The sequence below is a fragment of the Culex pipiens genome, chromosome 2, assembly GCF_016801865.2.
Source record: "Culex pipiens pallens isolate TS chromosome 2, TS_CPP_V2, whole genome shotgun sequence".
Classification (NCBI taxonomy): Eukaryota; Metazoa; Arthropoda; class Insecta; order Diptera; family Culicidae; genus Culex; species Culex pipiens.
Window position 1 is genome coordinate 41,123,560 of NC_068938.1, and position 12,192 is coordinate 41,135,751.

The following is a 12,192-nucleotide window of genomic DNA, read 5'->3' on the forward strand; positions in this document are numbered from 1 at the left end:
AGTGTTAGGAATGCTCTTAATATTAACATGATTTTTCAGAACATGTTTTGATGGTTGCCTCCCTAAAGTTTGGGAGCGATTGGGTGCATCCACACTTTGCGCATTGCATTGAAATTTTGTATGGGAATCAGTATGGAAAAACCTTTTTTTTACATTTAGATTTTTATCATTTTTATTTTCTACTAAATTTGTCAAACCAACAATTCTTCACGTAAACTAATGTCAAGAACAAAAACAATGACTTTTAAAACCCGCCGTTTGACATGCGGGTTATGATAATCCCGCCAAACAAATCGCAGCAAACTGAGTTGCCAAGAAAAAAACAACTTGTCAAAAGTTTTCTGTTTTTGCTTGACTCAGAAGCTTTTTTTGGTGGTCGCTTGATTTTCAAGGTTTATATGGATCTAACTGATAATTTTTGAGAATCAAGCTGGTTCGGAACCTGAGGTAGGTCGTGATGTACTTAATTTTCTAGTTTTTAACATCTTGCTCATATTGTTTGCAGACAATGAACGTAAAAGAAGGTTTCCTGGTCAAACAAATCTGTGGAACAAAACCAAAGTTGAGATGCGACAAATCAGGAAAACAATTACTATAACCACAGTCGGTCCTATCACTGCGACTTTTTGGAATCTCCGTTTGAGAAATGCTAAATTGATCTTAAAAATAAAATGATGATTATTCTGAACATTGATTGCCTGTTTTTTTTTTGGGACGGAATAGAATCTGTAATTTTACTGGTTACTCTGCTCTGAAATCATTTATTCTTGATACATTGCTAACGGTGAAATTCTGGTAGTTCAAATAGTGTTGATTTTTTTCGCTTTAACTTCGTTAAGATCGTGGTCAAGATTTTATCAATCCTCACCACTGCATTTTTTAAAACCACGACTCTTGCTGTGATTTTTTATGAAATGTTTATATATTTACTGAGAATTTATTAATAAACCAGAAGACGATTTTTTTTCACTGGTTACTGTCTTCTATTCATGTTTTTTGTTCACGGACTTCAATCTTTTTGCATTACGTTGGAAGGTGTGGAAAAATCACTTCGGAATCCAGGTATGATTCTGGTCTGGCAAGGAACATTTTTCTTTGACGTTAATTGCCTGCAAACAAAATCAACAAGATGTGAAAAATTAGAAAATTTAGTACTTTACGACCAACCTTAGGTCCCAGACCAGCTAGATGCTTAAATTTCATCCGTTAGATCCGTTAAAATCAAGCGACCACCAAAAAAGCTACTAGGTCACGCAAAAACAGGAAACTTTTGACAATTTGTTTTTTTTTTTGTTGGCAACCCAGTTTGCTGTGATTTGTTTGGCGGGATTATCACAACCTGCATGTCAAACGGCGGGTTTTAAAAGTCATTATTTTTGTTCTTGACATTAGTTTACGCGAAGAATAGCGTTAAAACTGAGAAAATTCTCTAAAACTTTCCCGGGAGTTCGATCGTAGCAACCGGTGCTGACGGTTGGAAAACTTTTTCACTCCGCGTCATTTTTGACAAATTTTATTTTTTCCCTTTATATGCATTCTTTTATAAGGATTTTTTTTGTGTTAAATGGGAATTTTGTTTCTAAATGTCGTTGTCGAAGTGAATTTCGCTGAAAATTAAATAAATCGTTCGGAACTGCCAAGGATCAGGAACATGAAAAGTAAGTGGAAGGGCTCAACCAAGCTGGAGGAGGCCGTTACCAGAGCGTTTCAAGAGGCTGTGGTACCAGCGAAACATCCGGAAATATTTGTTGGGAGTGGAGATATTCGGTGCTAAAGAAACACTTCCACTTATTCCGACCGGCCAGTGTCCTGTCAAGATCCTGGTCAGACTATCGGGACACCACCACCACCGGCTGTGTTTTTGATGATTCACTGTTTCTTGGTGAGAGCTTTCCCTAATTATTTGATATTTGATTATATTCTCCTAAATTATAATATTATAAATTAAATAACCCTCCTACCCCTTTCCCACTTTTCCATTCCCCAATCCCGATTTCCCCAACCCCAATTTTCCGATTCCCACTTCCCCCTAAAAATAAAATAATTTGCCAATTTACACTAACACACCACACCTAACTGATTCGGAGCGTTTGGTACGGTATGTCCACGCATCCTTCCTCCCCTGATGATTCTGTGAAATGTGATCCGTTCACAGAATCTGTCTCTGCGGTTAATGCAACGCAGTAGGCCTGGCCGCTTTAATTTTTGCTATACATTTTCGTGGTAACTCGGATGTACTGCAATTATTAATACTGACAAGAAAGGACTTGGGGCGTAATCTAACCGCAAGTTCTTCCAGGATGCTTTCTTCGGACTGGCTGCGATTGTGTTCGATTAGATTAGATTAGATTAGATTAGAAAATTCTCTAAAACTTTCCCGAAATAAGTATTGTGCTATCTTGCTCCTGTCAAAAGGTACAGCATTCTCAAAACTGGTCTAAAACGTGATTTCCGAGCAAAAAAAAACACGTTGTTGAATCTTTTCAGCCCTTTAAAGTGCTTTTAGAACTTTTTGTAGAAAGAGACTAAATTTAATAGATTTTTAAAAATAAGATGTAATTTTATACCTTCTATTATTACATTATTACCCTCACAAAAATATTAAAAATGAATGAGTTTACGTTAAAATGTTACAATACGCATACAGATGTTCAAATAGTAGTTTATGCAACAAGTTGCAAAAAGAGGATTTTTTCAGCACGAGTCGTACATTTATCCAACGAGGTTCACCGAGTTGGATATATACGAAGAGTGCTGAAAAAATCAAGTTTTGCAACGAATTCCATACAACATTTTTTGCAATTCCAAAAAACACACATTGAGTGAAATTTTATGTCAAATTTTCATGTATTTTGTCAATAAATCGTTTAAATCAAAAAATGTTGAAAAGTGTTATTTTTCGAAACAAGTGCTGAAAAGTTCATTTTTTCAACACCCATTTGAGTGCTGAAAAGTAGAACTTTTCAGCATTTTATTTGAAAAGTGTTGCTATTCGATTCTGTTATTTTTGGTACAGAGAAGTAAGCTATTTTGTCGTTCAAGAATGACAGGAAAAGTAAGTAGTTTCACGACGGAATTGCAAATATATGTTTCATGATTCAACTAAATCAACTAAAACAATGGGCTATTGTCGGAATGTGAACAAAGTTTGTGTAAACATGAACTTCGATAGTGAAACTTTAACGTTGTTTTGCTTGAAATAAAATATATGATATTGCTCGAATCGAACACATTTCATAAAACGACAAAAAGGATGAGCATCTCTAATGACAACTGACTATGAATTAAGACGGATAAAAAAAATTAAATTTTGAGCAAACAGAGTCATAACAAAGAAAAATGCACCCGTCATTTATGAACCTAACTACTTTTACATAATATTACGGAATATTGGAGAAGGAAAGGCTCGAGTTCTGATTAGTTTTTTTCTGCTAATAGTTTTAAATGTCACAACCACTTTAATTTTAATAGGAAGTAATTATCTTTTTAGCCCCCTATGCCTCAGTCACAAATAAAATTTCATTAAAACTCACACTTGGAGATCAACATTTTCCAATTTATTCTCATTCCACGTGGACCATTTATGCCACTTTTACCTCGTACACATAAGCTCGAACGTATGTAAGTATGCGAGTGAAAAACAACGCACCTACACCATCTCAACGCACACACACACACTCTCTAAGGCCGGCACATGGGACCGCCAGAAGAGGAAAAAGAAGGAAAGAAAAAGTATACAATTTCTTAATTGTGTTATTTCAAACAAAGAAGCTGAACCCGGAAAAAAGAAACGGAAAGTAAGAAGACCAAGAGCCAAGAAATGAAAAATACCTTTTAAGAAAAGACGCCGGAACCCGGAACAACAACGGCCAGGACGATGAGGACGACGAAGAAAATAAAAAGTAAGTAGCCGTGGGTGGGTGGGTGGAGGGGGATGGTAAATGATGAGGATATGTCGTGGTTTTATGGGTCCCCTCGGGGGGTGGGGGGGGAGGGATGTCGGGTGGGCAAGTGGAAGGGAATCGCCGCCGGTCCGAGGGGCCGCGCGCTCTCTGATGGAAAAATATTTTTCGCTCTAACGAGTGGTGTATGAGTAAGTTTTTTTTGCTTCTTTTTTTTCTCTTTAGGATGGCTCCTTTTTATATTCTTTTGTGGGTTTTAGCATCCCCCGCTCTTCCACCCAGGGACCACCCACCCGATAGTAGTCTGATTTTGTTTCGCTCATTTTCGTTGGCTAATATCGTGGAAGGCAGCACAGGCAGAGGGGTCTGCTTGGGCTTGGGAATGGGATCGCTCGGTACGTATATTGGTTCGGTATTGATCAGAAAAAGTGAGGCTGCCATTAGTGGCTGTGTTATCCGAGCTAATATGGAGGCACGGTTAAAAAATAATGGTAAGAGAGCAAAAAACAACAAATATGACGATAATTTATATTTTATATAAATCTTTCCTACACATTTTTTGGATTTAGAATCCTTTGATTAAAAAAGGTAATTTCGATAAATGTGATATTTGATCAATACTTTCAGTTATTTGAAAAAAGAAAACAAATAAATGCTCCCGTATTTTACAGACCAAAGTTCTGACATAATTTATTTGTGCGGCAATTCTGAGAATTCTTTCCATTTATATAAATAATATACATTATATTTAAAAATTACTTTCATGTATTTTTTGGAACCTGTTTCATTGAAAAAACGTGGCTTTTCAGCAGCTGTTTTTGTATCATTTTATGAAATATCAATTTTGAAATCGCTCACAATTGTGAAGGATCATTTTAATTGCCTTACATTTCTTCAACAAAGAAGATCCTAATTAAAAATAATTACCAAAAGAAGCAGTGTTGTTTTGGATCTTACTCGTTTGACTAAAATTTGCCCATTCAGTACTTTTTTTGCAATTTAATATGAATGAAGGACATTTTATCAGACTCAAAAATTTAAAAAAATGTTTTTGACGAGTTGCTACAAAAATATGCCAAAGTTGTTATTTTCGATTTCAATCTATAATTTAATTAGCTCAATGCAAGTATTTTTTTAAGGTTTTGACGGCATTCAATGTTGAAAACTGGACTTAATTTTAAATTTTAAATGTTTTGCTAAATAATTCATTGTTAACATTGTTTTAACATTGCTAGATGTTGGACCATAAGCCTAGCAGAAACGAATTCATATCGTAAGCTGCGTTGAAATTATGAAAACTATAACTTTTACCTTTTAAAAAGATTTCTTTGATGGTAAATAACATTTAATCAAGTATGTTATGATTGGAAACAAATTTTAACCAGTATTACTTGATTCGAGTTATGCTACACAATCATAGTCCAATTTTGATAGTTGATTTCGGCTGTACTGTTTACTGAATTGATCAAGTTTTAAAGATGGTCAGATTTAGGCTTGGTTTAGATTAGTAAAAGGAATAGTTATTTCGAGAAATTTTGCTTGAAGTTTTTTTTTTCATTTTAACTGTAGGTAGCATTGTTAATCCTTATCACATTCATATAAACTGGTCTCAAGGTAAAGTTTCAAAGTAATTTTACTGTTACCGTAAACTGGGGTGACTTTGATAGCCCGGGGTGACATTGATAGAAATTTGATTTGTCTACTTATTTTGATACATCCAATGTAACAGTCACATTTTTGCATATATGTTTGATAATAAGCTATCCCTTAATGCTTACATACTCAAAATTCTCAAAAATGTTTAGATATTAATTTGACGGGCATTTGAAAAACCTATCAAAGTCACCCCGGGCTATCAAAGTCACCCCAGTTTACGGTACTTCAATACCACATTTTTTATGAAAAAACCTTAGATCGTTTTATCCTGTATTGTAGTATTTTAATAAAGTTATTTAATTTGTTTTCAAGCTATAAATTGATCCTCACATACAATAAGCTTTAAATTTCCCAGAAAATTCGATTGAAATTTTTCGTTTTTCTCGATTTTTGTTACCCCGGGAAATTGGACGCTCTACTTGCATTACATTTGATGAACTAATCACAATTTCTCATTATTTTTTTCCGCAAACATTGATACACTTTTCACCGTGCCCACAACCTCACAAACCCCGTTTCAATTTATGAAACTTCACTCCTTGGCATATGACGAGCACTCTCCTCTCTTTTCCCTTCCACCACCCACCGTCCGTCCTACTCCCATCCCATATCCTGACCGTTTCCCTTTTTTATATTTTTAATTATTTTCGATGAAGCATGTGCTGCGCCGAGTTTCGAGCAAACCCCGGGTCCGCTCCGCCGTTGGACTTTTACGAGTGTGTGTGTGAATATGATGAGGAGCTGCGTGAGGGGGTGGAAAACTCGTCGTCCATAAAAAAGCGTCAGGGGTAGTCTGCCGGGCCAGGACTCACTACCACTAACGGAACACCCGAACGCGGCGGCCCCCGGAGTAAATGAAGAACGTCGAGGAAGGAGTGAAAAAAAAGTAATAAATTATAAATAAGCAATAAGGCAGCCAGCGCTAGGACAAAGTGCGGGGTGAGGGGGTGGTAGAAAAAAAAACTCACCCAGGGAAAAATCCTTGGGATGCTGGGAAAAACGAACGGACGGGAGGATGGGAAATTATTCTCTTTTGCGCCTTGGCCACCACCTCGGCAGCCTGAGCGGGACAGGGCGAAGATTGTTTCCTTTTCCTTCGACCGTCAGAGAGGCGAAACAGAAAGCGATCGAACCTGATTATCATTATTTTTCCTTAGCCTTCCTCATAGCTTTCCCGCTCTCCACGCCACCCACCCTCGAGTTTTCCCAGCCTCCCAGAGCGAGGCTGCCGATCGGACTCATAGACACATAAAATAGGAGAATAGATTGGAAAATGCGCTGAATGAGAAAAAACGTTTCCTTTGGCATGGTAAAGGCAGCAAAAAAAATCAATAAAGATTATTTGCTGAGCTAAGAGTAGGAGTAAAAAAATACAAACACACACACACACAGCCACGTAGAAGTGATGACGGTCGGAAAATCTTCACTTTCCGCCGTCGTTGATGAGGAACCGCCGTGCTGGACTCATTCAATCATCTAATTTCGTGATTACGATTCGTCGCCGCAGCATCAGACGCCAGTGACGACGGTGCAGGATTCCGGATTGTCCCGCTGAGACGCGGACCTCGGGATGATGGAAATTATGAGCGAGATGTGATGGGGGATTAAACAAAATTTTGGAAAAGTGCTGTCAGACTCTTTGATAGTAAGAAAATCAAGATAGAAAATTTATAGTTTTGTTCAACTATTGAGGTATTTTTCAAGGTTCGATGCAACAAATCAATTTGATTGGAAACACTTAATAAAATTTGCTGATAACAAGCTGGCAACACTGAAAACATCTTCGTCAGAAATTTCCACCTCAGCAAAACTTCAGGTATCCAGCGCACCGCCGCCATTGTAATCATAATAATAACATAACTCTGTTTACGTGCATAATTTCACCGGGGCTCGACCAGGGTCGTTACTTCTAATTTTTGCCAATCCTTCTACGACCTGTACTAAGTGTTCACGTGACTTGGTGATTCTGCGTGGGCGGTTGGCCGGAGAGGTAAGGAGGTTGGATGGTCTTATTATCTTTTGTCTAGAATTTTCGGTTGGTTTCAACTTTTCTGCCCACCCGAGCAGACGGAAATAACTTGGGATTTTTTATATTTGAAAATACTAGGCCAATGACATTTTATGTTATTTTTTTTTAGTTATTTTAACAACTATTCCGAACATATCAATAACAGTTGGAGGTATTCTTCCAAAACAAAAAAAAATATTCCAAAGTTGTTTTGGCTTTCAACCAATATCATAACACTAACAAATTTTGTTATGATAACATAAACTGTTATTAAACCCTTATGAAAAAATGGATTTTTCAAGAAGATTCCATAACACGTTTTGTTATTTTAACAGTATTTCTGATTAAAATGGCATGAATTTTGTTATTACCGTCTGCCCGGGCAAGAAGATGATAACAAATAAGTGAGAGGGTGGATGTCCTACGAAAAGTCAGACCCGTTTATGGGGTGGTGGTGGACAGGCTCTGTGATTATGATTATTTGCCATTGTTCGGGAAGGACACTCCGGTCGTCAAAGCTATGCTCATCCTGGGTTGGAATAATAGATTCTGGGACTAAGATTGGATGGACAAAGCCTTTTGGCTTTTGTTCTGCCCCAGAGATTGGCTTTTATGGTAGTTAATTATTAAACGACCGATTTATGTATTTTTATCTGATGGGATTAGGAGCTGGCGTGTTTTGGTAGAGATTCGGTTCGATTATGGTTGGATGATTATATCTTCCAATGAAGTTTCTTGTGTACAAAAAACCTCAAAAAGATGAAAAGTGATTCGACATTCCAAAAAATGCTCCAAAATCAACCCCAAATATTTAACACCCTTCACGATTCCAACAGAATAAAAAAGGGGGAAAATTCTCCCACAGTGATTAGCACTCCCGTTGAGCAGTAGCCAGCTCCCTCTCGTGTCCTGGTGATAATTATCCGGTCTAATGATGCTGTAAAATATGCTTCCAGGCGAATTCCCGACCCACAGATTGTCAAATAAGCTCCCCTTTTTGTTTGAGTTTGCTCGAGAGCTCTACAGTCTGGTGGTGAAAAGGGTTGTGGTATAATTAACCTGTTGCTTTTCGACATTTTAGCTCAAAGGGTTGAAAAAGAGGGGGTAATTAATACTGCAGTGTTTGAAGCATTCTTTGGAGAGGGTGTGAAGTCAACAAAAGTTTGCGGGTGGTTTAACCCCTTTTTAATTGTTTTGCAATTAGCACGCTGTAATCAAGTGCTTGAACCATTTTGGTTGGATGTGAAATAATGAGAAGGGTGTTTTACTTGTTGAGATTGTAGATGTGCAGATATTCAAAATGGAACTTACGTAAATTGTATGAATAATAATTATTGTGTGGATCACGATGCTTACCTGAAAGAAAGAAAAAAAAGAAATTAGTTAATTTAGCTTTTAATTTTTACGTGCTATTCATTTGTTTGGTATTATATTTAAGCAATTGCCTTTTATAAATCAAAATATCTAATAAAATCACATTCATAACTAATTGTTTATTTTTTATTGTTTTCAATTTCATATTGATGTAAAAATGTCCTTACAATTCTTAGTAACTTCAGCGTACACTGTGATAATATCTGTTTTGTAATGCTGATGCTCTATACGAAAAAATCAATTTTATTTTAGTTTATGAGCTCTGGACAAAATTTTAAAAAAAGCTTCAAATTCAAATTATACTCTACACTGCCTTTAATTTTATGTTATTAAAATCCTTCTGAATAAATAGCACGAATCACCGTCAATTTAAATGCATAAAATATATTCAAACACATCACACGTAAAACCTATTTTTCAAATCGTGTCAAATGTCACCCCTTTTTACACCCCATCCAATTAACGTGACGTGTGAAAACTCATACCTCACATCACAGATCATCATCCTTCGTCAACCAGCAACACACACATCAGCTCACCTTCATCATTTCTGACTGCTTGCGGAGGATATGTTGGAAAATCAAACCTCAACCCCCCTCTCCTAGGGTGGCACTAATCCGTTTCCACTTGATGACCTCCCCCTTTCCACCTAGTCTTCAAGTAACGATTTCAACCTGGTGTAAAGTGTGAAACGTGATTGATGATATCATGCGAGAATTATAACCCACCATCATCATCACCATTTCCAGTTCAACTCGTTTCGCAACACACACGAATAGGCGAGGGTGGAAAGTAATTAAACCCGGCCTCCCCTCTTCTGAGACCACCCACTCCACTGCATGGTAGAAGCTCGTTAGCTTCGAAGCCCCCGCGGGGGCGTCAAAAGTACCACTAATCACTCGAGGCATAAATTATGAAATCAAATCATCATTCATCATAATGATTATCATCCACACCCCGGCGACCGACCAGCCGAGGATTCGTGTTCGATACGCCTCTGAGCAACGATGGATGATCCGTCCGTCGTCGGGGATTCGATTCCGAATCGCGCCATCACCATGCATAATTAATTCAAAATCTATAATTCCACCCCCTCCCTCAACTCACGCTCTGCGATTTAACGAGCCGTTTTTCGGGTCCAATTGTCTGACGTCGGGACATCTGGGCGGAGGGATGCGCCTCCGACAATGACATCACCGTGCTGACGCACCTGGGTGTGCTGTTTTAAGGACTCTGCATCGGGCACCATCCGTCGTCGGTCCAATCTCAACGCTCATTATTCATTCATTTCAGTCCAAGCGCAGGTTGCAAGCGCGAGGCCAAAATGGTACGAATGAGTCGCGGAAATAAGCTGGTCTTGTGAGTAGATTTTGGTTGGGGGTCCCGCGGGACAAATGGAACGATGCCGTAGGATTCAAAACAAGACATTTTTGCTCGGGATGCGGATGGACACGCAGAAGAGCGAACGCATTTCTCGCTAATGAATTCATTTATGGAAAAGGTTCGCTGTTGGATCGGTGCATCCATGCAACGCGGTGTTTGCTCTGACAATGATGACGCGAACGAGTCTGTTTATACAGAATTCAAAATTGCGTCTCGAATTCATTATGGGTTATATGAGATATTCTTGTTTTCGAGAGTCAAAAACTGTTAGCACAAGAAAGATTTGGTTGGCAAAAAAAATAAAAAAAGTATGAAAATTCAAATTTCGAGCCATGGTTTTCACATTTTATTGGAAAAAGTGTTTTAAAATGCATTACACACCAGTCCATTTGTTTTGCCATCATGAATTTACAAAATATCTAAGTATTGACAAAAATTTATTTTTCTGCGAAAAATATTTTTTTTGCGGTGCTGTACATTGGAATTTCATAAAAATTCAAAACATTTTTAAACAATCCCAAACAAGCTAAATATGACTATCAATGCATAAAATGCATTTTAGATTGTTTTCAGTTGATAAGACTTCTATTTTCATGAAATTTTTTTTTTTGAAAAATATTTGTTTTGCCCCCTGATTTTCAGATCAATTTTGAAGGGGAAGGCATAAACTTTGACAAATATTTGCAACGACCTAAACAAATTCTATACAAAATGTGAAAACTTTTGATTCGTGCTTCGAAATCAACTTAAAATGCAAATAAATCAATAATTTTATAAACAAAATTAGTTTAAAAAATTTCAGGCTACATTCTGACTTTTAACAATTTAACCCAAAAAATATATGTTTTTGTGTTAAAAAGCTTATAAACTAAGAAAACAAAATATAAACTTCAAAACAAAAACTATATCAGAAACCTTATTGATGGTACATTTGACGAAAAATAAAATTTGAACACCTTTTATCTGATTTAAACAAGAATAACTATGCCTTTCAAAGTCACCCCAGAATTCAACGCAAAAAGCTTTTTAAACATCATTGAATTTTTTTTTTTTCAAAAATAGTGCATGGAACATGTGTGACCTAGCCCAGTACATGTTTTAAAAATAATATTCTTGAGAAAAACCTAACCAGTTGGAAACTATTCCATAAATAAATTGAAATCCTAGCAATGTAACCCCGGTTTACGGTAGGTAATTTTTAGTCAAAAATGAATTAATTTTTAACCAAAAATGTTTGAGTGCATAATTGGCAAAGGGAGCGCGTGGTCGTTAAAAATATTCGGAGTGAAAAGTGATTTCTTTTGTGATTTGCAAAGACCTTTTTATATCAGGGTAATTCTCCGCCAACTCACACAGCAGTTGCCCCGCCCCTCTTCGATTTGCGTGAAACTTTGCCCTAAGGGGTAACTTTTGTCCCTGATCACGAATCCGAGGTCCGTTTTTTGATATCTCGGGACGGAGGGGCGATCATGGCCATTCATGGTCACCCGCGACAGACACGGACGACGAAACAAAGAGAAACGCAAAAAGTAACTTTTTCAAAACTTTTTTTTCGTAAAATCGCGATAACTCGTGATGTTTATAAGCAAACCCCTTATGTCTATATATCAAAATTTTTGTAATTGTCTGCTCTACAACTTTGTAGAACATTGTTACACTCTAAAAAATAACCCTGCAAAGTTAGAAAAAACACGAAATTTTAAAATGAAAAATTTTGTTCTAAATGAAAAAATGACCCTTCTGGGACAATGTAGATTCGAAAAGTACATTAAGTTTCCCATAAAATGACATGTTCCAAAATTTTTTACAGTTGAGTAACGGAAAATGGGAGAATTTTTAAAACTTTTTTAGTGTTTTTTTTCGATGAAA

At 36.9% G+C, this 12,192-nt stretch overlaps 1 long non-coding RNA gene across 1 annotated transcript in view; it reads right to left on the reverse strand.

Moving 5' to 3' along the window:
- The window catches only part of LOC120419945 (uncharacterized), a 118,646-nt gene that overhangs the window by 59,689 nt on the left and 46,765 nt on the right, over positions 1-12,192 (reverse strand). The gene's annotated exons all lie outside the window — the stretch shown is intronic.